This window comes from Globicephala melas, chromosome 11 (genome assembly GCF_963455315.2).
Source record: "Globicephala melas chromosome 11, mGloMel1.2, whole genome shotgun sequence".
Classification (NCBI taxonomy): Eukaryota; Metazoa; Chordata; class Mammalia; order Artiodactyla; family Delphinidae; genus Globicephala; species Globicephala melas.
Window position 1 is genome coordinate 100,375,569 of NC_083324.2, and position 24,225 is coordinate 100,399,793.

At 53.6% G+C, this 24,225-nt stretch overlaps 1 long non-coding RNA gene across 1 annotated transcript; it reads left to right on the plus strand.

Annotated features, from left to right (window-relative positions):
- Positions 1-1,398: 1,398 nt before the first annotated feature.
- On the plus strand, positions 1,399-22,898 carry LOC132598112 (uncharacterized). The gene is made up of 4 exons (XR_009565814.1): positions 1,399-1,736; positions 11,142-11,247; positions 19,877-20,043; positions 21,084-22,898. It is a non-coding gene; the product is annotated as an uncharacterized lncRNA (long non-coding RNA).
- The last annotated feature ends 1,327 nt before the right edge of the window (positions 22,899-24,225 follow it).

Sequence of the window (24,225 nt, forward strand, 5' to 3'; positions counted from 1 at the left end):
AGTAAGGAGAGATACAGGGTAGCCTGTGGGGAGGTAATGGGAGGGAGGGGAGGGGGAGAGAGGGGGAGGGGGAGGGAGGGGAGGGAGGGGAATGGGGAGGGAGGGCGGGGGTGAAGGGGATGGAGGCGGTGGGGAGGGAGGGGGGATGGGGAGGGAGGGGGAGGGGAGGGAGGGGGATGGGAAGAGAGGGGGGACGATGGGGAGCGGGGAACTTCCCACAGCAGGCCTGGCTGTTCCACTGTGACCCTGAAGAAACAACAGGCTTAATCGAGCTGAAGTTTGGGGTTTCAGGGGACACTGGCTCACAGACTAAGGGGAGAAGGTGGGTGTCAGGGGCTCACAAAGCCAAACTGCTCCTTCAGGGTGAGTCAGCCCAGGTTCTCTCAAAGGAGAATGCGGATAGGCTATTTGGTGGATCCGTGAGCAGGAAGTAATAACTTGGGGGAGGAAATGGAAGACCTCCCAGGTCCTGTCTTTAAGGTGTGCCATTGCAGGACCGTGGACCTCAGAGCTGAGAGCCACCTGCCTTAGAGGCCGTCCACCCGTCTGGGCATCCCGGGTAAGACTCTGCTCCACCCTCCTCCTTCCAGCAGTTCCGAGACAGCGGGTCTCCTTGCGGATGGACCCCCATTTCATCTGGGGGAGCTCTAACTGTTAGAACATCATCCCCGTACAGAGCGGGATGGGCTGCCCCGCATCTTCTAGCCTGTATTCTAGTCCTTGCATGTAATTCTCAGAAGTCAGATTATTACACTGCTGTGACAGTTCAGAGACTCTGTGTGTGTGTGTGTGTGTGTGTGTGTGTGCGCGCGCACGCGCACACACGGGGAAGGGGAACTCCTACCTCGTCTAGACGTATAATCTTGGCAATGCCAGAGAACTAGCAAGCAAGCCTGTGATTTATTCAGTTAGAGGCTATCAATGACTAATTCTAAATCGTTTCATCGTCTGTTTGAATTTACAAATCTTGAATTTCACACCAGGGAAACAAGTTCATCCAACATTCAAATGCTAACACTGGAAATATTAAATCAGCTCAGAAGAGCGACTCACCCCTGTGTGGATGGTCCTCTGCTCGGACACGAGCTCGGCTACATCACAGTGCGCTGGTTGAACTCTTTAGTTGAACGTCATTTACCCTGTTAATTCGCTCTTGGTACAGAAGGCCCATCAGAGCTCAGACTTAAGATGCAGGGAGGACGGGGCTGACGTGCGAGGGCCCAGCTCCTGTGTCAACCTTGTAAAGAACATTGTGGTGCTTCTCAGACCTGCAGAGACAGGCCGTTGCCAGGACGCGCCAGACGCCCAGCTGTGACGTGTCCCACATGGTCACGGAGCGTCACCGTCGCGTCTGGCTCCACCGTCTGATGCTCAGCACACGGGTCAGGGACCAGAACCTCCGCCAGGCGTGCCCCTCTCCATCCCGGCCGCCTCTGCCCTTGCTGGTCGCTCTTCAGAGGGCGCAGCAGAAAGCCCTCCTCCTTCCCACCGGGAAGCAGGGTCAGCTGGAGGCTCCTGTGGGCCCCAAGAAAGCTGACGTTTCAGTGAAATTGTTATGATTCCCCGTCTATTCTGAGGCAGAGCTGAGAGCCGCTTCCAGCCGCCCTCCCATCCGCCCCTCCAGGCAAAGCTCAAACTCGACACCAGCTCTCTCGGAGGAGCCGTTGAAAGGAGGCTGACGGAGCAGAGTCTTACCCGGGAGGCTCGGATGCGTGGATGGCCTCTAAGTCCTGAGGGTAGGTTTCTCCCGCGTTCGGTCATTTCTTGGACTGTGTTAGTGGTCATCTCATGTCAGGCTTCCCAGAAGCAGGGCCCGAGGCCAGGGCTGTGTGCATGTGATCTACTCCGGCAGGTCCCCTGGGAAAACTGATTGAGGGGTGCGGGCAGCAGGGCAGGAAATGGGGGGTGGCCCATCCATTCCCTCCATGGAGGCATTCTGGAGGGAAAATTGCAACTTGGAGTTTGTCTTCCGTCAAAGCAAGGGCCTGGGCTTTCAAACTCCTTCACCAGTTGGTTACTAAGGAGCGTCCCCAGGGAGGGACCCCCAGGCCCATGTGGACCCCTGCACGGGGAGCAAAGGCTCTGGTCGCCTAAGGCCCATCCTGCATCAGGACTGCCGTCGGAAGCAAAGCACAGGGACCCAGGACACCCCAGCTTGAGAGCTCAGGAAGCCTAAGAGGGGCCCACTGCGGTGGTCCCTGCCGATGGCACTCTGGGCCACTGCTGCCCAGCTGGGCCGCTCCTCAACCTGCTGCCGCCAAGGATGGGGGATAAGAACTTAGTGGAACCCAGTTACAATCCGGCACCAGCAGGTACCCAAGATGGGCCTCGTTCCTAACATCTCGCTGTCTCTGCCACGCACACACACACACAGCGGAGATGCTCACACACGCTCCAGCTGCCTTCCAAGCGCAGCCCTAGAACAGTCAGCAAAGCTGGATCCCATTTCCCAAGACGCTGGCCCGGGTGGGAGGCCCCTTCCCCTCCCCTGCTCCCGGGTCCCACATCCTCATGCCAGCCTCCCCCCTCCCCCGCCCACGCTGCTCCTTCGGGCTCCCACCTCTTAGGGCTTCTGGGACCGTCTGAGAAAGAGCTCCTGTGTCCTGAGCCCTGTGTCCTCTGTCACTGACCCTAAGCCTTCCTCTGCACCCACAGGATTGATCTGTGGGTCCTTTCCTGGAGCAGCACATCTGTGTACAAACCTCTCGCGGGTTTCTGGAGGCTGGGCTCCCGGCCGCCAAGGCCTCTGGCTCCCCGGGGCCCTCGTCCGTGCTTTGTAAGGCCCGGAGCTGTCCGAGCTCAGCCATTATCGTTGTTTCCCCCAGTTTTACTGTGGCCGGAGCCTGGCAGCCGCCTGGCACCTCACCAGCCCTACCCAGCAGCACCTGACGTTGGGCCTTGTGGAGATGCCGCAGAGAAGAGCGTTAGCACCGCGGTCTAGAAGCCAACCTCCAGCACTGAGTTGTAAGAATAGAACCAAGAATTCCTAGGTATTCTTCACCCAGTTATCGATTATTAACATTTTGCCACATTTACTTTATTACTCCTCTCTACATTTATATGTAGACTATTATTTGTTTTTTTTGTGATACGCGGGCCTCTCACTGTCGTGGCCTCTCCCGTTGCGGAGCACAGGCTCCGGACGCGCAGGCTCAGCGGCCATGGCTCACGGGCCCAGCCGCTCCGCGGCATGTGGGATCTTCCCGGACCGGGGCACGAACCCGTGTCCCCTGCATCGGCAGGCGGACTCTCAACCGCTGCGCCACCAGGGAAGCCCTAGACTATTATTTTTTGTGAACAATTTGAAAGTTCGTAGCAGACACTCTCTACCCCAAAATATTTCATCATGCATTATGTAAGAACAGGAGAGTTCCCTGACATAACCACAGTACAATGATCAGGTCAGGTGATTTGACGTTGAAATAACACTACGATCTAACCTACCCTGCGGATTCTGTTGTCAGTGGTCCCCTCACGTCCTTGGTGGGTATGTTTTTCCTGATCCAGGATCCACACAGGACCACACGGTGACTGGAGTTGCCACGTCCTCTTCACCTCTTTTTTTTTTTTTTTGCGGTACTCGGGCCTCTCACTGCTGTGGCCTCTCCTGTTGCAGAGCACAGGCTCCGGACGCGCAGGCCCAGCGGCCATGGCTCACGGGCCCAGCCACTCCGCGGCACATGGGATCTTCCCGGACCGGGGCACGAACCCACGTCCCCTGCATCGGCAGGCGGACTCCCAACCACTGCGCCACCAGGGAAGCCCTCCCTTCATCTCTTTTAATCTAGACCAGGTCCTCATCATTTCTTTGTCCTTAAAGATACAGATTCTTTTCAGCTTTGACGTATAAGTGACAGGGCTGATATTCGTGAGGAGTACAGGCCCCCCTTTTAGAGAGCGCTCCCAATTCGATTTTGCATATACGTGTTCTCATGATCGGTTGCAGGTTTTGCATTTTGGCAGGAACACTGCCTGAGAGATGGGTTCTCAATTCATCCCACAGGAGGGACCAGATGTCAGCTTGTCCCATCACTGCAAACGAGAGCTTTCCTCACCTGGCAAGGTCGTGTCTGTCAGGTTTCTTTCTTTGCTTGCTGGCGGTGCCAAAACCCAGGAACAGCCAGGTCTCTTGACAAATCATTGTTTTAAAGCAGAAATCAACTATGTTCTAAAGATGTGAGTCCTCAGTTAATATGTGTATAAATTTAACATAATCTCCCTAAATGTCCTAACAAGTTTCCTTCCTTCAGAAGTAGACAAGCAAATCCACTGAAAATAAACAAGCAAGGTAGCCCAGGAAAACCCTGAAATAGAAGGAAAATGAGGAGGGATTGGTCTTCCCGGTTCTTAAAGCCCATCACAAGGCCTTGGTGATGAATACAGAATATGAATGGACAGCCCAGTGGAACAAAAGAGAAAGTCCAGAAATAGAGCCAAGTGCACATGGGACATTAATATATGACCAATGTGGGTAAAGGTGGATTTTGTGATAAGCAGCGTAGGGACACGTGGATAGTTGTCGGAGAAGCAGGACCCACGCCACACATGGTACATCCAGAGAAACTCCACCGGGACAAAGTTGTAAATGTAAAAGTAAGACCCCGTAAGTGTTGCTGAGGGGGTCTGGAAGTGGGTCCCGCCTCTTCTCCCCAACACCCGCCCCACAGAGCTCGGACCACTCACCCCTCATTCTGTGCCCTGGACGGCTGCCCACATGGACGCTGCCAGCAGGCTTCTCCCAACAGCCACGACCAGACAGGAGGGAAGCAGGGACGTGAGGGCAGGGTGTTCCGTTCCTGGTTTCCTCCGCAGACGAGGGCCCCTCTCTAGGAGGCTTGGCCTACACAGCTCTCTCCTTCCAGGCTGCATAACTCCTCCGTCCCCTCATCCCCAGGGGCCCAGGGGTGATGCATCTCGGTTGCTGCTGGGCCCCCATTCTCGCACTGCCCCTGGGACGCCCCTAAAACTTGCCCAGGCCCTTGTCAGTAGTCCCTTTGTACGTAACCCCCGCCTTAAAATCACCCTAATTTGAGTGTGCCGTGTCATTCCTGTTGGAACTTTGACAGAATAACATCGGAGTCGATTGACATGTCAAACCATGTCTCAAAATCCAGCAGCCAAAAAGCAGAGATTAATAATTGCAAATGTAAACAACAGCAGTGTCCACAGAGAAGCCAAAACCAAAGCACAACACAGAGTGGGGAAAAAGGGCAAAAACTAGGGGAAATATTTGTACCTCACGACACAGAAAAGTGTTTTTCTCCAAAATATATGAAGAGCTCTCAGAGATGAAAGCAAGAAAGACCACAGGACCGACAGAAAAATGGGCCGAGGTCACGGGCGGTTCACAGAATAAGAAATACGTGTGGTCCAAAAGACACGCAAGCGCCACAGTCAGAGACACGAGCAGTAAAACTACGCAAGGATACAAGTTTTCCTCGATCAGACTGGAAAAAAGACAAAAGTTCGACAAAACACTCTGTTGCCCGGGAGCCAGGGAGGCCAACACTGTTCTCCTTTCTCGATGGGTCTACTCAACTGCCCATACGAGGGTCACGGCCAGCAAGGTGTCAGATGGACTTTCCCCTGCCTCAGTGACCCGCTCCTGGGGCTACAGCTGACGGGTGGGCACGGACCTCTGCAAGGTGACTCCCAGAAGGCGTTGTCTGTGGTTCTGAAACACATGGAAACCGCCTAGTGGCCGGATCCGAGGACCTGGCTAAGTAAACCGATGACTTACCCAACCCGGTGGAACCGCCTGTCCCCGTGAGAAGGAACGAGGAAGCTCCCTGGGAACTAAAATCACAGTATTTTCCGGACACATCGCTGAGTAATGACAGAGTAAGTGCCAAGCATGGTCTAATTTGGTGTGCCAACCCTGGGGTAAGAAAGTAGGAAACAAGAACACACATTGCTAAGTTCCTGTTTTTGCAAAGAGAAAGGAGCCCAGAGGCACCAGGAAGCAGGGCTGGGGAGTGTGGTTCCAGGCGGGCAGGAGGGAGCCTTCTCAACGCCCGCCCTCCCTTCTGCTTTCCTTTATGACCGCGGTGCTTGTTCCAAAGGATGGAGAATAAAGAATACCAGGATGAAGGGGAGGCGGAGAAGTGGACCATGCTGCCGAGCCCGAGGGCAAAAGGAGCCCTCCTCCTCCGTAAGGGTGTCGGGTCGCAGCCGGCGACCAGGGGCGAAAAGCGCGGGATTCGCAATAAAGCAGACGTCGGATTGAACCTTGGCGTTTCTGCCTTCCCGCTGGACAGAGACCTGACCTCTCTGAGCCGCAGGGGGCGTGTGCCAGGGAGACGGGGGTCTTCTCGGCACTGATGTCACCGTGTCATGAGGATGGATTAGGTCACTGCCATCCTTAGAAAGTGCTGGCTCCTAGGAAATACAAGACATTGCTGTTCGCATAGCTTTTAGGCAGGTATGCTGAAAGGTAAGAATTTAATGGCCCACGTCAACTCTTTGTACCGAGAATTCTCCCTGGAAAATGAAATTACCGTCTTTGAAATAAATGCCGAGACTCCTCTGTCTTGAGATGCGTGGCTGAGGGCTCCTTGCTCGGCTGTGGCGCCATCATTTAACAAGCACGTCCAGGAGGCGGGGTGGGGGGGTGGGGTGGGGGTGGGCACACGCCACGCTGCACCCCCCCACCCCCGCCCCGGGATCCCCTCCTCACTCACCCTCTCCTCCTGTCTCGTGTCCCTTCCCCCCCATCGGCCTCCCTTCCCCTTGGCCTCGGCAGTCACAAACGACCCGAAAGCTAAAACCAGGGGTGACCTCAGGAGACGATCCGCTGAATCCACTCACGTCGCAGACACACAAACCAAGGTCCAGCAAGTCAGGGTCTGCCCCCGGCCACCGCCGCCGGGGTCGCAGACCAGGACCGGAGCCAGCTTCCCGTAACGGGCCCTCTGCGTTCGGCTCCCGGACGCCAGCTTACCCTAGAGACCCCAGGCCCCGTATGGGAGGGAAGCGTCATCTCTTCACTTCTCATCCGCGTTTAGAAAGCAACCGGGTCAGGAGTCACGTCGTCATTTGGGGTTTAAGTGAGATCAATGCTCCACGCCGGCAACGCAGTGGCAGCCGTGACTGTCAGAGCGGTGGAGACGGAGCCCATCACAGAGAGGCCCCGAGGTCCTGCCCGCACGTGGGGGGGTGTGGGCAGCGGGGGCCCCGCGGGAGCCCCCGGCGTCGTGGCCCAATCTACCCAAGTCTTCCACCACGTATCGTCTCCTCTCCGGAGAGGCCTGGCTGCTGCACCCCGAATCCTCAGCCTGGCAGCCGCGGAACAAGAACCGAGCTCTAGAGCGAGGACGGAGCGAAGCCCAGGCAGGGCGACCACCCGTCGGACGGTGACCCCCCGCTAGATGCTGTGCAGGGGTGAGGGGTCCACAGACACAGAGAACTGTGGCAGGACGCAGAGCTCAGGTGCGCAAGAGGGGCCTCACTGTCGCTCTTCCTCAGTCTCATCTCTTCCTCGAGTCTCCGTTTTGCTTGGAGGCCGAAACCTCCGCCCCCAGGATCACTCGCTCATTTCACAGGAAACGCAGTCCACGCTGGGGGGGCCCGCGCCTTCCCCACAAGCGGGCCTCTGAGGCCACACGCTGCCTGCTCGCAAGCGCACTGCCTCTCCCTGCGGGTCCCGGGCGTCGGACTCCACCCAGCGTCCCCTCCCTGGCTCGGCCACGCCCTCTGTTTTCCTTCCCCAGTGCCGAGGCCCCTGGGGCTTCTAACTCTCGCAGGCTTCTTTCCTCTTGGGGATCGTGAAGAGATTGCCCTTCCCATCCCCTGGACTCTGGGGGACCCTGGGGCACGTCGATGAAGTGCGAGCAGACCTGACGTCCGTCACTTCCAGGTGGAGACTTAGAAGAGCCCGGGAGCCGGTCACCCCCTTGCTGTACCTCGGTCGTCAGAAACGCTTCACGCGGTGGCGTTTCCATCCCTCCGGGTCTTGGGGTGACGACCGGGTGAAGCAGACACATCCCCTCTCAGGAGGGACGTGCAGCCTGAGCAAGAAATGAAACTTCATCACTTTAAGCCATTGAGATGTGGGGTGTTACCATCACACACCTAGCCCATCCTGACTTACACAGGGGGAATGAAGGTTTAGGGCCAGCAGATAAGGGGGGTTCTCGAGGGCCCTGTGCAGCCAGCACGCTTGGCTGTCACCTGCCCTCCGCTGCTGCCACAGTCCACACTGCAATGGGCTGGGGTCTCCTCTACAAGGCTTGCTGTGACCCCAGACTTCTCCTGGGAGTGGGGCACGAGACCCTCCTACTCTCAAATTCCCAAACTTCTTTCAGGCGTCTATTTCCATTTCCCACCAGAGGTCTGGCCCACAGAGTGGAAAGTCGACCGTAGTGCTGCCTCTAGCTAGCCCGCCCTGCCCGGGCCCTGCCCTGGACGCTGGTCTAGTTCCGAGGCCAGGACACTGCTGGCCGTCCGCCCCTCCGAGGCACTGTTCACGGCCTTCGCTTCACGCCTGGATGCTTCAGCGCCTGAACTTTTCAGTTCTGCAGTACCTGCTCTTGCAGACCAAAAGCTCTTTTCTCAACAAGACCATCGCCTCTGAGTTTCCTTTTCCTTTTTAAAAATTATCAAAGTGATACATCTACACAATTAAAATCAAACAGAACCACAAGTCTCGTGATGGAACACGGCACCTCTAACGTTTCTATTCCACTGTTTACGGCAGTAATTCTAAATGTTATCATTAGACCATTACTTTTTTTTAAATAAATTTATTTATTTTTTGGGTGTTGGGTCTTCGTTTCTGTGCGAGGGCTTTCTCTAGCTGCAGCGAGCGGGGGCCACTCTTCATCGCGGTGCGCAGGCCTCTCACTGTCGCGGCCTCTCTTGTTGCGGAGCACAGGCTCCAGACGCGCAGGCTCAGTAGTTGTGGCTCACAGGCTCTAGTTGCTCCGCGGCATGTGTGTTCTTCCCAGACCAGGGCTCGAACCCACGTCCTCTGCATTGTCAGGCAGATTCTCAACCACTGTGCCACGAGGGAAGCCCAAGACAATTACTTTTTGATTTATTGATTTTAGACATTATCCACTGACTTCCTGTCATGAAAAATGCGGGCTTTGTCCCCGGCATCACCTGGCCTGCAGTGCCTCCCATCATGGGACAGATCAGTAGCCTGTACTTACCTCATGAAAACCAGGAACACGTGATTTAATTCATTCCTTACACATCTTTTAAACTATTGCCCCTGGATCTAATAATAGTTGTCATTTGGGGGTTAATCATTTTTGTTTGCTTTGTTAATTCCCCCTCCAACAGCATCGTGAAAATCCTCTGAATACTATTGACATCTGATTGACCAGCTCCAGTTTCCCTAGGAGCCGTTCCTCCTAAACCCTCACTTCCGGTCCTCCACCGCAGTCCACACGGGGTCACGTCAGCCTCCGCGCCCCTGCCAGCCTCAGCCTGGACGCTCTCTGCCTGTCTGGTTTTAGATGCTTTGTCCTCTGGAGCCCATGCCTTCCTCATTGTCTGTTTTGGTAGCACAGCCTCTAATAACTCACAAGAAAGGGTGTGTGAGATGTCAATATTTTTAGACCGTGAATATCTGATAAATGCCTTTACTCTCCCCTCCCTCCGGACGGACGCTTGGGTACGTTGAGAATCATGTCTCCCTGGTCCTCTGGCTTCCATTACGGCTTTTGAGACGCCCTCCTAAAATTTGCATACTCTTGTCTTTGTATGTGATCTTTTTTTTTCCCCCCCCTCTGGAAGATTTTAGGGTCTTCTCTTCCTCCTGGCGTTTTAATATCTCAGCAAGGTGCCTTAATAAGGGTGTCTTTCCATTCATGGTGTGGGTCACTTTGTGGACCTTTCAGTTTAGAAATGTATGTATTTCGTGGTTGAGCTGTACACTTACAATGTGTGTACTTTGTTACATCTCAATAAAAATCTTAAGAACAGGAGAAGAAGAGTCTGTTTTGGAGCTCAGAAGCTGAAATGGGAACTCTTTAGCATGTGTTCCCTCCCTGTGTCAATTCGTGCCTCTGGAGGCGAGGACCCAGGCCATGAGGAATTATGTTCACCAAGGAGCATGTGTGTGGGAGAAACGGCCCCGTGTCCCAGCACTTTGTCTCACCTCTCTGTCCTGGCTCATTGAGGCCTTACGGTTGCCCGCGAAGTAGGTGTGATTATCCCCATTTTACTGATGAGAACGTTTAAGTAACTTCCCTGAGATCCCACTGACTCACACTTGAACCTGAAGTGGAGTCTTGCTGACCCCACCGCTCACCTTCTTAATCGTGATGCTCGAGGGCCTCCCTGGGGAAGTATCCAAGGGCAGGGAGGAAAGAAGAGAGAACAGACCACCAGCTGCTGCCAGGAAACGCCTGTGCACCTCCACCAAGCCTGGACTCCAGATCGTCTGCTTTTTATTTTCTCTCTTTCTCTCCCTTAGGGAGACGGTGAGTGTCCCAGGTAGACTCAAATAAAAATCCAAGCTCCCTGAGGCCAGAGAACTGTATTTTCAGATGCTTTGTTTCCTCCGAGGAATCCAGGAAAGATTAATGATGTGTAGAATGTATTCTGCAATACATTCTTAGGGGACTAAACATTCTAATCGTTCTCCTTCCCACGTGATTCTAAGATTAGAGTTCATTGGCTGTGAGCACATCCCCATAAACTCGGAGGCAGAGAATACCGTGTTGGCCCCTCTCCTTTTGAAAGATGGGTTTCTTTTTTTTTAATTGCAGTATAGTTGATTCACAACGTTGTGCCTGTCTCTGCTGTACAGCAAAGTGACTCAGTTACACACACACATATACATTCTTTTTTCTATTCTTTTCCATGATGGTTTATCCCAGGATGTTGACTATAGTTCCCCGTGCTCTACAGTAGGTCCTTGTAGTTTATCCATTCTGTATATAATAGTTTTCATCTGCTCACCCCAAACTCCCCCTCCAGCCCTCCCTCCCCTGCTTCCCCTTGGCAACCACAAATCTGTTCTCTACATCTGTGAGTCTGTTTCAAAAACAGATTTCTTTTGAGGGTGACCCGGGCTTCCTTCATAGAAACACGAAGTGTAAGAAACAAACAACTGGGTCCCTGTGGGTTTTCCCCAGCAGACTGGGAATCTTTCTAGCTGATCCCAGCTAATCTGCCCATTTCTTTTCCAGTTCAATGTTGCAAAGGTCAATGAAGCACTTTGGTTTCTCTGGTGACACAAAGTCTCAGTGAAGAGGACTACTCCACTGCTGGGATAGAAGTCTGCAGAGAACAGAGGTAAATATTTCCCTGACAAATGAAATCTTCAACTGAATTTTCTTTCCGCAATTATATTTGCTAGCTTCGCAACACAGTGATTAATACGTTAAACCAATTAAACTCTGGGAAACTATTCACATTTGCTTGCATATGTTTTTTAGAAGCACATACACAGAATTAGTCTGAACCAAAGGTGTAATTTATTTGTCTGCCATCTGAGTCACCAAGTTCCCTCAGGGTATCTTTGAACTTGTTCTTTCTAAATCTCTTTGGAAACACAACAATGTAAAGCAATTATACTCCAATGAAGATGCTTAAAAAAAAATCTCTGTGGAGTATTTTTTAAAAAAAACGTGATTTATTCAGACATAGAAAACAAACTTATGGTTACCAAAGCTGAAAGGGAGCGGGGGATAAATTAGGAGTTTGGGATTAGCAGATACAAACTACCGTACATAAAATAGATAAACAGCAAGGACCTACTGTAGAGCACAGGGAACTATATTCAATATCCTGTGATAAACCACAATGGAAAAGAATCTGAAAAAATACATATATATGCACATATATACGTATAACTGAATCACTTTTGCTGTACACCTGAAACACTGTAAATTAAATGTACTTTAATAAAAATAAATAAGTAAAAGACAAAATACCCATGTGGTTTTCTAGAAACAGGCTGCCCAGCCCAGAACCCAACCTGTTCCATAGTCTCTATTCCAGAATTTGCTCACGTGACGTAGGAAACGCTCAGACCACGTGCTCTGTGCCTTTACGGCTCTGAGTCCGTGCGCGGCGGTGACTGCTGTTAGCGTGGCTGCTTTATCACAGAGATCCGACACGGCCACCCTCCCTAGACGTGCCTGTCAATACTGGACGGCTGAGGCCAGGAGACTGGATAGACTGTTTCCACACACCTTTCAAAGCTCTTAACTTCTATGGCTTTTACAGCAATGGGCAATGTTTTACCTACAGTTCAAAAGAAGTTTTCTTCTTCAACGTTTATGTAGCTTTCAGCCTCGAGCTGAAAGAGCATCAGAGATGTACACAATTATTAGAACCCAGGGACGAGGCCACAGTTTTTTTCCACACCAACAACACTTCTGGAATATTCGTGAAGCTCTATGGTGTGTGGCCAAGAAGACAGCAGAACTGAAGCAGCGGGTGGGCTACCACCGAGCACGTGACAGGGGGTGTGTTACCCCACCTGGGCCTCAGCTTCTGCAGGTGTGAGATGGGGAAACACCTGTTTGGCCCTCAGGAAGCTGTGTTTGGTTTCAAGTGGTGTCATGCCTGGTGGAAGCCTTTGTAGGGTGTGAGGCTGTCCAGACAAGGAACGCTGTGACGTGACCTTCTATCACTGCTCTTGCCTGCTCTCCACAGAAAGGTCTGCAAAGGGACCCATCGTGGTGCAGGAAGAGGATGTCAGAGCGCCTGGGATGCTTTACTCCCAAGCTTTACATGTCGTTTCTTCTTTGGGTGCGTTTGTGGAGCGGGGCGCTGTGCGTCTGAGGGAACCCTGTCTGGCTCTGTCCCAACCTCCTGGCTTGGCTTCCTCACCTGCCGAGGCTGGAAAGCTCCGTATCCACCCCTCCCAGGCCCCTGTGCTTCCAGCAGCGACGTCTGTGCATCAGCCGCGTTTCAAGCTGCTGTCAACTGGATGCTGTCACGTCTGTCCTACACACGTGTCCCAGACAGGCACCCGGTGACATGCCTGAGTCACCTGGCCCGGGCCTCCTGCCTTCCTTGTCACCCTTGCCCCCCCCCAGAGTGCACCCCTCACCCCTCCTCTGTGGGCTCTCACAGTCCGGCCACTGGGAAAGTCACCAGAGGGAGGGCTCCACCCACCAGCGCTGGGGAAGTTTCCCTTGGGCAGCCAGGCCGACAGTGGAGGGGAAACGGCCCTGGGTCCAGGGAGAGAAGCCCCTTCATCTTGCAAAGGGCATCACTCTGGTCCAATCAGGAGGGAGAACCATGCAGCCATTTGAAACAGGTGCACTTTCATGAAAAGAACTATTAACTGTAACAGGGGAAGGGAGTAATGAGGGATTGGCTAGGAAGAAGTAAAGGGAGCCCCAGAGAGTATAGGAAAAGCAGATACAAAGAGCAGCGATGACCCCCAGGGCTGACAGGGGGCCAGGAAGCAGCTCATACCCCAGCCCGGGCTGAGACCTGCTCCCCGCTGGCCAGGTCCCGGCCGTGGCTCGGCCAGTGGCCGACAAGGTGCTGGGGAGCTTCACCGGTGGAATTTGCTGGTAGTCTGTCCTCTAAGGTGCCCCAGAAGGCTGATCATGGGGGTGTCTCACTGGAGTTACTCCATGTGAAACCTCCAGGAGTGGGTGTTGGGGACTTGGCTGACCTTTGGTGCTGCCGGCTGCAGGGCCAGCCCAAGCCCCCGGTCACGGCGCAGCTCAAAGGAGGGAGGGCTTGGTGCAATGATTCGGTCTTGGTAACAGTCTACCCCTTTGGCCCTTTGGCTTCCATATTCCCTTTCACACACACTTGAACTTGTGCAGAACTCTGTGTCCACCTAGCGAGACGCAGCTGTCCTTCACGCGAGTGAGGAAGCCCTCACTCCCCCCACCGAACAAGGACGTACATGGCCCCGGGAGCCATTGTACCCACGGCCAGACAAGTTCATTACTACTCAAGTCACAATCCCGCTAACTCTTCTGTCACCTGAAGCCTAAACAGTAAAGTTGACCTGTATATGAAATAATAATAAGGGAAAGAGCAGAAGAAAATGCTTGTGTAAGGCACACACATCCAAGCAAGGAGAAAGTAGGCAAGGCTCTCAGTCCTCCTGTAACTGGCCAGGGTGGGGATTGCGCCAAGAGACCCAGTGGGAGCTTCCTGCGCCCACGACCTCTTGTCTGCGGCGGGGCCTGGAGCTCCTTCGCCCGGCCGCGCTGCGGTGTTTTTCTAGAAGTCATCTCTCGGACTCTGCATCTTGTTCTTCCAGATCTTTGTGAGCATCTAGTTTCTCGTGTTAAATCCCTTCTGTTGAACTTTCTCTCATCCGCAACTAATCCCTGTGCATCACATTTTGTAATTAACATATTTGTACAATAGTGTAAATATAAATGTATTTGAGACACCTGCTTAGTTTCTTTCAACTAATGGATATATATGATTTAAGAGTTTTTAGAGACTTGTGCTAGAGAGCGTGCAATTGTTCCTGGCTGGCGTAGTGAGTTTTGTGGAACTCCTGGAGCATGGTAATGGCCACGGAAAACGACCCAAGCTCAAATTTGCTGTAGGCTGATGAAGCGTGTATCACAGCCCTCTGCCACGGCCATGAGTGATGGGTCAGATCCACAGGTGTGACCAGGTGTTTGAAGAAGTTGCCCTCATAGGGAAAAATACCTTGAAATGGCTTTTTTTCTTTCAATTCACCCCCGGATCAAATCTCTCTTTCCCATGCCGAGATTATACATCTCAGACATGTCTTAACCTTTTTGATTTCAGTGAATGGTCTTCTGGTACAAAAAGTCTGGTGGGATCTAAATCAAGTCTTTTGTGTCAATTTCAGTCTTTCGCAGGAGGAAGAAAGGAAGGAAGGAGGAAAGGAAAGGGAAAAGGAAAAGAGAGAGAGAGAAAAGAAAAAGAAAACAGAGACACAAGGCACCTGGCACTGGGGCAGGCCAGCTTCCTAGAGTTTCACTATCTCACCACCCAGAGCCCTTTTTCTCTCCCACAAACATGGCCTCCATCCAGGAAGCCTTTCCCAGCAGAGATCTATTGCTTTCAGGCTAGCTCTGTGTGGAAAACAAATAATTTAAGGGCACCATAAAAGCTTATTGATTATCAATGGTCCACTCTGTGGTAGGTACTTAGACAAGGGGAAAAATGGAAACTAAAAATAAGCCCCAAGTTTACTTCTGCAGAGAGAAATGGACCAAATACCAATAAGGCACCTTCCCAGCCCAGACCGTTTCTTGCGCTCATTAAAATTCAAAAGCAGGGACCCAAGTGTGTCCTGGAGGGGACATCCCAGCCTCCCCTGACCTCTCTAGCCTCCTCTCGACCTCCAGCAAGGGGCTGCCGGGGGAAGAAGGGAAAGGAAGGCAGTGGTTCTAAGCTTGAGCATCAGAACTCACTGGAGGGCTTGCAGGCTCCACCCCAGAGATCTGGACCAGCATCAATGCCCCGCATCTGGAACCGGCTCCCAGGTGATGCCGATGTTGCTGGCCCAGGGACCACTCTTTGAGAGCCAGTGGTTTTGAGGCAGGAAAGCAGAGCGGTGAAGAACACAGACTCTGAAAGTCAGACAGCCTCAGTCCAAATTCTAGCTCCACCCTCACTGTGGGACCTGGGAAAATTACATCCTAAAACATCTCTAAAACAGGCATCATGGCAGTATGCGCTTCACAGGGTCATCAGGAGAACTGAGTTAATAGAGATAAAGCACTTAGCACGGCACCTGACCCAGGCACAAGTAGGAGCTCGTACAAACTTTTAATTCAGACGCTCACTGTTTGTCCTGTGACCCCGTCTGGCCTCGAGCGTCCTGCGAGCGTCCTGTGTGTGAACCCTCATCTTCCTCCTCAGCCCCGCCAGTGTCTGGGCCCCAGTTTCCTCTCCCATAAAATGGGAGGGTGGGTTAGTTGACTTTCAAGGTTCCTCTTCATAGAAACATAAAGCAACTTCTGAAGCTTACAGGAAACCCTCTAAATGTTCCCGGGCCGTGACTACCCCCGGGCATACCTTCTTTTTTAATTTTCATAGGTTACAAGCATGCGAGTCCCGCTCAGCTTAGAGTGACAGAGCTGATCGTGTGTGAACTTGCCCTTGTGTGTTTCTTCTCTTTCTCGGGGTGTCACCGGCCTCCCTGCTCAGTCACGGCCAAGGGGAAGGGAGGGAGCTGAGCCGGGGGCTGCACCCCTGCTCATGTGTTCCTTGGGGCAGCCCTGCAAGGTGGTGGCCTTGTCCCATTTTCCAGATGAGGAAACCAAGCTCAGGAAGGTGATGAAACCTGCCCAAGGTGACCCAACTGGCGGGCGACGACGCTGGGACCTGTGAGCCCCACTCAGAGGCCGGTGTGAGGTGCTGGGGCTGGAGAGGTGGGAGTGCAGACACACACAGACCAATAGACTGGAGCCCCAGGGGCCAGGTCTACCTGACACAGCCCCAGAATCACCCGTTCTGGGCGGGGTAACGCACCCTCGTCTCTGCCCCAGAGCTGCACGGGCAGGCAGGGCAGGGGTGACCAGCTGCCCTTCCCTCTGCCCAGCTACTCCCCCGCTCGAGGCTGGGAAGCTCCTCTGCCTCTCCCACCCGCCCCTCTGCCCACAGGTGAGGTTCCTCACCTCTGAAGGCCTGGCCGTCACCTCTGCGGGGCCCCTGAGACCTGCGCCCACCCTGCAGTGACCACCATCCCAGCGCCAACAGGTTTCTACCTTGGCCCCTGGGACTTAAAGCACCGTTTCCCTCCACTACCTGAGCCCCTGTCGTGGGCTGAATCGTGTCCCCCTGCCCCCAGGTTCACATGTTGAAGCCTTTTCCCCAGGAGGTGATTAAGGTTAGATGAGGTCACATGGGTGGGCCCTAGTCTACCATGATAGGTGTCTTTATAAGAAGAGATGAGGACACAGACCCAGGGAGACGGCATCTACCAGCCAAAGAGAGAGCCCTCAGGAGAAACCACCCTGGGACACCTTCATCTTGCACTTCCAGCCTCCAGACCGTGAGGGAATGAGCTGTGGCTTAAGCCCCCAGCCAGTGGGGTCTTCATTACCGCAGCCCTAGCAGACAAGGTAGCTCGCCTTCCCAGCCCTGCAGCCCCGCCCCCCAACAAAGGCATGAACACCTTGTCATCTTAGGGATTGACTGCTACTCATCCCATAGCCCCTCACACCCAGGGAGGCCCCGGTTCTTAGGAGGCCTTGGTGGACAGGTGTGCACGGAATCAGTGGATGGGTGTCAGATACGAGCCGCCTGATAGCTCGTCATAAAGCCCCTTGGCCTGCCCCTCACCCAATACACGAGGTGCCCTGCCCAGAGCTGTGCTTAAAAAACAACAGGCACAGGGGCTGGCTGGAAACCCACAGGCGTGTCTTGCGCTGAAAGATGCTTTAAGGAGCTGACCCTGCCACCAGTGGCTGGCCTGGCTGTGGACACCAAGCCCTGAGGTCACGGTAACATGAAACGAAGCAAGGCCACTTCGCAATTTCACCTAAGCAGAGACAAAAACAAGGTCACTGTGACACCCACAAAAACCCTGTGCCGGCTAAAGTGAGTCCCTGCTGCTTGGCCAATTATAGCGTTATCTTCAGTCTCCCCTCCTTAGGAAGGCTGATGGAGACGCCTGGACAAAGAAACGCTCCCACTCTTGCGACAGCATCTAACCTCCAGTCTAGACCAATGGCAGCTTCCTAGATGCCCCCAGTCACCCACGTCCTGCAGCGGGTCCCTTCCAGCCCCCTCCCCAAGATACCCGCTGTTCCCATGGTGACATTCCCCCTCGGGGCAGCTGGTCATGACCCCGCCTGTCCAAGCACAGATGTGCCTAGGGGTCTCGGCCTGCAGCTCCTGGACAGGGCTGTCCCCTGGCTGTAGTTTGATGGGATAGAATATGCTGACCGCCAGATCTGGGGGAAGGGGTGTCGGGAGGAAGGCACGGTGGGGAGCTAAAGCCTGAGAAGAGGTTTGGCAGTTTGCAAAGGGGAGAGGAGGCTGCAGACATCACTAGCCTCTCCTCCACCTTTTCCAGAAAAGCTTCGGGAACGTCCATGTTATTTGTTGAGCTCTTCAAGTTGGGTTTGGGTTTGGGGCTGAGCGGCGCTGATCTCTCAGTAACTGGCTGGAGAGACTGGGCTGTGAGGGACCCTCAGGAGAGGCCGGGCGACCCCGAGGGGAATTGCTGACCATCCTCCGTGGTTCCTTGAGTCCCGGGAACGCAAGGCAGCGGTTCTCAACCCTCCCAGCGCCTTAGAATCACCCAGCGAGCTCAGGAGAGGTCCTCACGGCGCCACCTCTGGGCCCAGGTGAGCTGGCCTAGGCTGGGCCTCCCAGGTGTTTCCACCCTCACCTTCGGGAATCCTTTCTGCGGGTCCTGGAGCCACATTTCAACAGGTGTGCTTGTTTAAAAAGCGGCCTTAATGGCGAGGATTTCAACCGCCAGTTTCAATGGTGGGAAAATATTTGTGGACAGACGTGTGCTTTTGTTCTCTAACTAACAACAGAATGAGGTCATTTGGGGGCTTTGTATGGGGGGTGGAGCCGTGGGCCGTGGTGTCTGTTCCCTTAGTTAGGACAGAGAAATGCATCCAGTTGTGCTCCAGGTGATACCCGGCTCCCACCCCGTGCAAGACCTGTAGCACGCTCAGGGGACAGCAGAGTGGCATTCTGGTGTCGCTGGTGCTTTAGCAGAACAAGGGTGCCTGGAGGGGGGCCTTCCGCCCCGGTCCTTTGGTCGCAAGACCCAGCAGGACATTCCCGAGACCCGGTGCTTGAAATCCTCAGATACATCTGCTTGAGCGTCAGCCTCTGACGGCCTCCCGTGCCGGCAGCGAGGGCGAGAAGCCTGGCATCTCCGCGATTCTGTAAAGAGTGTTTTTTTAATCAAATAGGATTTGAAAAAACAAAGCAAAGATGAAGTGTGCCCCCACTCAACAGTTTCACTTTCCTCTCTGTCGAGGTGTGGCAGGTGAGCACAGGGCCCCAGCACCTTGCTGTCGGGAACATGCATCACACGCCGTGTTGTACCTGCCTGCTGACTGCGGTCCCCTCCCTCCACCGTGAGCCCTTCCTGCCCATCAGAGCATCTCAGGGTCTAGCACCAGGCCTGGCAACATCTCAGGTGTGAGACGAGATATAAGCCCCCGGGAGGGCTGGGGGTCTGGTCTGCAGGGTTCGCTCTCTCCCAGCACCTGGCACAGAGCAGCTAAGCCACAGGGGACGGAGGAACATCAGGGCACTGCGGACGTGGAAGTCAGGTTCTCACCACCGAGAGGCGCGCCCGTGGTTTCTCATTTACCCAGATTGATGCAGCTTTAGCAGGAAGGGGCATGGGGAGGACGACAGTGGGGAGAGAATGAGGGAGGATGGGAAGGGCGAGTGGTGGTGGCCATGGGAGGCTGGGCATCTTCAACCTGGACCTTCACTCTCCCCTGGAGACAGATCGGCCCCGGCAGCCCCTGCACCACTGAGGTCTGAGAGTCGCCATCCGAGCTGCTCTCCTGCGGAGGCTGCTTCTCCAGGGATGACGGACGTGTCCTCTTGGCAGCTCCCCTGTCTCACGCATTTCAGCTCCTTCCCACGCAGCCCGCGCTGCTCCCAGCCTTGCCCTCAGGTGACCTGAGAGCCGCCTTCTCCCTAACCAGGAGCCCCAGCTCATTGTTGCCACTGGCAGACACCCCGGCCAGGACTGCACATCCTAAATAGCTTTAAAATAGCCGAGGTGAGGGCTTCCCTGGTGGCACAGTGGTTGAGAGGCCGCCTGCCAATGCAGGGGACGTGGGTTCGTGCCCCTGTCCGGGAAGATCCCACATGCCGCGGAGCGGCTGGGCCTGCGCATCCGGAGCCTTGTGCTCCGCAACGGGAGAGGCCACAGCAGTGAGAGGCCCGCGTACCGCAAAAAAAAAAAAAAAAAATAGCAGAGGTGATATGCTGGAAACTGATTACTAACCTGCTGTTTGCTCAGCTCAGCTGCCTAAGTTGAAATCTATTCCTCTCGATCGACTGGTGCCTGTGGAACACCTGCTGGGAGTTTGCGGCGAAAGAAGCACAAAGTGGTCCATGTCGGGAAGCAGCTTCCTGCCGACCTGGGGAGGCTCCAGGGACGCTGAGGACGGCAGCTAGGCCTTCAAGGTGTGACGGGGATGCTGAAGGTGACAGCAGTGGAGGCACGGGGGCAGGCATCAGGCGGGGGAAGGTAGATGGAGCACAGAAAGGGGGGCACAGGGGCGGGGGTGACTGTGGGAGCAGAAGATGGAGGGGCCAAGGGCCTGGACAGGGGCGTGTGCTGGGACCACTGCTGGACAGGGAAACCAGCTGCCAGCAGACGTGGAGAGGCAGGTGATTCCGAGAAATCCACCTGCTCAGCAGGCAGAATAGAATCCAGACCAGAGGCTGCAGGGACACTGAGGAGAGAGGAGCAGGGCAGGCACGAGGCGGCGCAGGCTGGGCGGGGGCAGCAGGATGGGGGCGGGAGAGAAGGACAACTCCCAGGGAAGACAGCAGGACGTGGTGACAGGCTGCATGCAGAGGGTGAAGAAACGAGAGGCTTTCAGGCCCCAGGAGGTGAGAGATGTACGAGGTTCAGGGCACGTTTTAGTGGCATGAGAATTCACTGGAGAGTTTTCTTCTTTCTTTGTTTTAAAAGTATTTTTATTAGTTTTTTAAACTGTGAAACATACATAACATAAAATTTACCATGTGTGTGGCCAGTGCAGCACATCACATTCACAAGCACATTCACAGTGATGTATAACTGTCCCACCATCTATCTCCCAAAATGATGCTCTGTCCCCATTAAACACTGACTCCCCACTCCCGCCCTCTCAGCCCCTGGCGCCCCTCATTCTGCTTTCTGTCTTGGTGAATCTGACGACTGCTGGAACCTCATGGAAGTGGAATCATCCAGTATTTGTCCTTTTGTGTCTGGCTTATTTCACTGGACATAATGTCCTCAAGGTCCATCCATATTGTGGCCTGTGTCAGAATTTCCTTCCTTTCTTTGGCTGGACCATATTCCATTGTATGTATGGACCACATCTGTTTATCCACCATCCATCAATGGACACTTGGGTTGCTTCCACCTCTGGGCTATTGTGAAGGATGCTGGTGTGAACACGGGTATGCAAATATCTCTTCCAGCCCCTGCTTTGAATTTCTCTCTCTCCTCTCAGGTTTTACTCTAGGTGAACCAAGCCACTCCTTCACTCGGCTTAGAAATCTCCTCAGCTAAATATCGAAGTTCATCACTGCAAGTTCCACCTTCCACTCAACCCTAGAACACAGTCCAGCCAAGTTCCTTGTCACTGTTAACCAGTTGCCAAAAACACACTCCTCGTTTCCATGTGAGCCTCCTACGAATGGCCTTTAACATCCACGTGTCTACCAATATTCTGAACAAATGAAGTTTGTTCCCCGGTTCCATCCAGGCAGCACGTCCCACAGGCCTCGCGGTGGCTGTGACTTTCTGGAATGAGCGCCTGACTCGTTCCGGCCACCTCTGCTCCCATCCTGGCCCTGCCTGCTCGGGAAGCCGTTTAACCACGATGGGTCTCAGTGCTGCCGTTGGGGTGTGGGGATGGCGGGACGTAACCTTTTCCCAGGCTTGTCGCAAGGGTGAAGCGAACCACGAGTGTGGAGGCATTTCAGTGCCCGCACACCTAAGGGATTCCTAGTCACGCTTCCGGGCCCCTACGTGGCTAGACAGTCAAACCACCAAAGCCCACATCTGTGCTCATCCGTACTGGCCTCTTGCCTGACAGTAAGTGAGGGAGGAGTGGCATTCTCTTTCGGGGCGGGGGGATCTTTTTTAGAACAGAGACCAAGGATGGCGAATACTGGGTTCCAGAGGGGTCTCGGCTGTGTCCAGTCTCCGCCTGAGAGGGCGATGGTGTCCATCAAGGGCGTCGCGGGGAAGAGGCCAGACTTAGCCCAGACCCCCCGGGGCTCTGCTGGCCAGTCACCGGGCTCTTGCTTTTCAATTTTCTAGGCTCTCAGGAACCCCACCACCCTCCAGTGTGGGGGTTTGTTGTCCAGAGGTACAGAATCATGATGGCACAAGGTGGTTACCACCGCTTAATGATTAAACCAAAACCGACTGCCGTGTCCGTCCTCAGTATCCGCAGAAATGAGCAGAGGGCCTCACGTCAAGCGAGTGTTTGATGAGTGAATCCCTGCTAACAGGCGCGAAGCACCGCCAGCCTTCACACCACCCGCAGCCGTGCCCTGAGTTACAAAGCAAAGAGCACAGGAGACCGCCACGCCTCAGCTGAGACAAAGGCCGAGATCATTAAAGCCATGACCAGTTACAAGCAGACTTCCTGTGTTCCTCACTGCTCTGTGCTCTATTGGCCCTTCTTCACCCGTGCTGAGCGCTCCCCACGTAGCACCGTAATGACATAATTCTGCTTTGTCCCTCTCCCTAGACAGGGAAGCCCTTGTGGCCCAGGAGCCCTTATTAGTCTGTGTTGCCAAAGCCTGGCGCACCCTCTCCAGACCTTAGAGGAGCAAGGAGGGTGTTGTCAAGCTTCCAGAGCGGGAGGTGTCAGCGACGTCTTCCTCTTCTCATTCCTCCCTCCCGAGTGTCATCACCTAAAGGTACCAAAGCTGCCCTGCTTTGTTTATCTTGGTCTCTGTGTCTGCAAATGCATACATTAGCTGCCTTTTGGAAAAGAGGTGGCTATTCCAAAGGCTGGAATTAGATGTTGTTTTGGATGTTTGCAGAGCGAATTGTGGGACTAGAAAAACGCCTTTATCCGGAACAGAAATTGTGACACTTCCTATTTTTTAATGTAAAACATGAAGTAAACATAATTCACAGTCATTTTTAATGTCCTGGTGCATCTCAGAGCCCCATTTAAGATAAATGATTTTCAAATGCCTGATGAGTCTGGTTTGAAAGCCTCTGTGGAATTGATGTACTATAATGTACTCAGATCATTTTAAATCCAGGCCCTGCTTTGATATTTGCCTCTCGTTGCCATCATGGATGGAAAACGTAGACACCAGGACCAGAAGAGGGTTCTGCTGAGGAGGGGTGTGGGTGGGGTGAGGGAGAAGCGGGAAGAGAGAGCGTATCTTTGCAAAGCCACGAGGCGCATACGTCAACATTTGTAAAATCATGGTGGTACAGACTTATATTATTCCCTGTACTTTTCTGAATGTTTGAAACATTTCAGAGAGAGAGAGAGAGAGAGTGAGAGAGAGAGACTCTTCCAGGGGTCTGGAGCGAGGGCACCCTGAGCCCCTCTCCGAGCCCCAGACAGCCGGAGCTACTCAAAGTGGGGTCGACCAGCAGCTTCGCAGAAACACAGATTCTCAGGTCCCGCCCAGAGTCTGCATTTTAACGAGCCCCAGATGATTCCTAGACACGAGAAAATGCTCCTGCTGCCTCTTCTCTCCTGCCCTGCCCATCACCTCCCAAACTCCTAAAGCTCGGAAGTAGTTCAAGGATATTTTAAGATTTCCTTGAACCCCGCCTAGGTCAGGAGTTCTGTGGTGCCCTACACCTGCTTTTCTCAAAACATCTGGCACTATCACCAGCTGCTACCTGGACTGTGAACTCCCCACTGGTCCCTTCAGCCTTTGGGCAGTTGTCCTGTCACAGTATACGGCACGTGGCGTTAGGGTCAACGAGTGTTTTATGAATGAACAAGAATACACAGTTTTAGATATACCCGTCAGGCCATCAACCAAACTGCAAATGGTTCATCCAGGGAAGGGAATTGCCTGGTTCTAGAACACATTAATGCATGGAATTAATTTCTTACCATCTTGTTTGGTGCTAAATCTAAAATAAATTAACTCACTTTAAAATTATCCGCATTTTTTTAAAGTGCATCGTCAAAATTTTGTAGCAAAGTGCGAGATTTTAATGGCACAGCTCAGTAAACTGACATTAAAAAGACCTCCACTTCGGGAGCTCAACCTTTCGAGATGTCTTGGCCCCATTTGAAAGCCTGAGGAAAGATGGGAACTTCTCCCCAGATAAATGCACACTATTGGCCTATAATTCCGGGTCCACCGACCCCAAGTAAAGAGATCTTACCCTAAGTCGACAAGGCCAGGTCCACCGCCCTCACCTGGCGCCGTCCTGGAGTTTCCCACTGTCGTTGGAACAAGACGTGTCCGTGGACATCCCCCATGTGACACTCCGGGCAGACACCTCGTTTCTCTGGCTGGGAAAATAACACGGGCAACACACTGTAAATCATGACCACCTTAAAAGCTCTTCCCATCGCTGGCTGATAAAGGGATGCTTTGAAGGGTTTTACGTTTGGTTTAATCCCACAGTTTCCCCCTGTAGGTCTAGGAGAC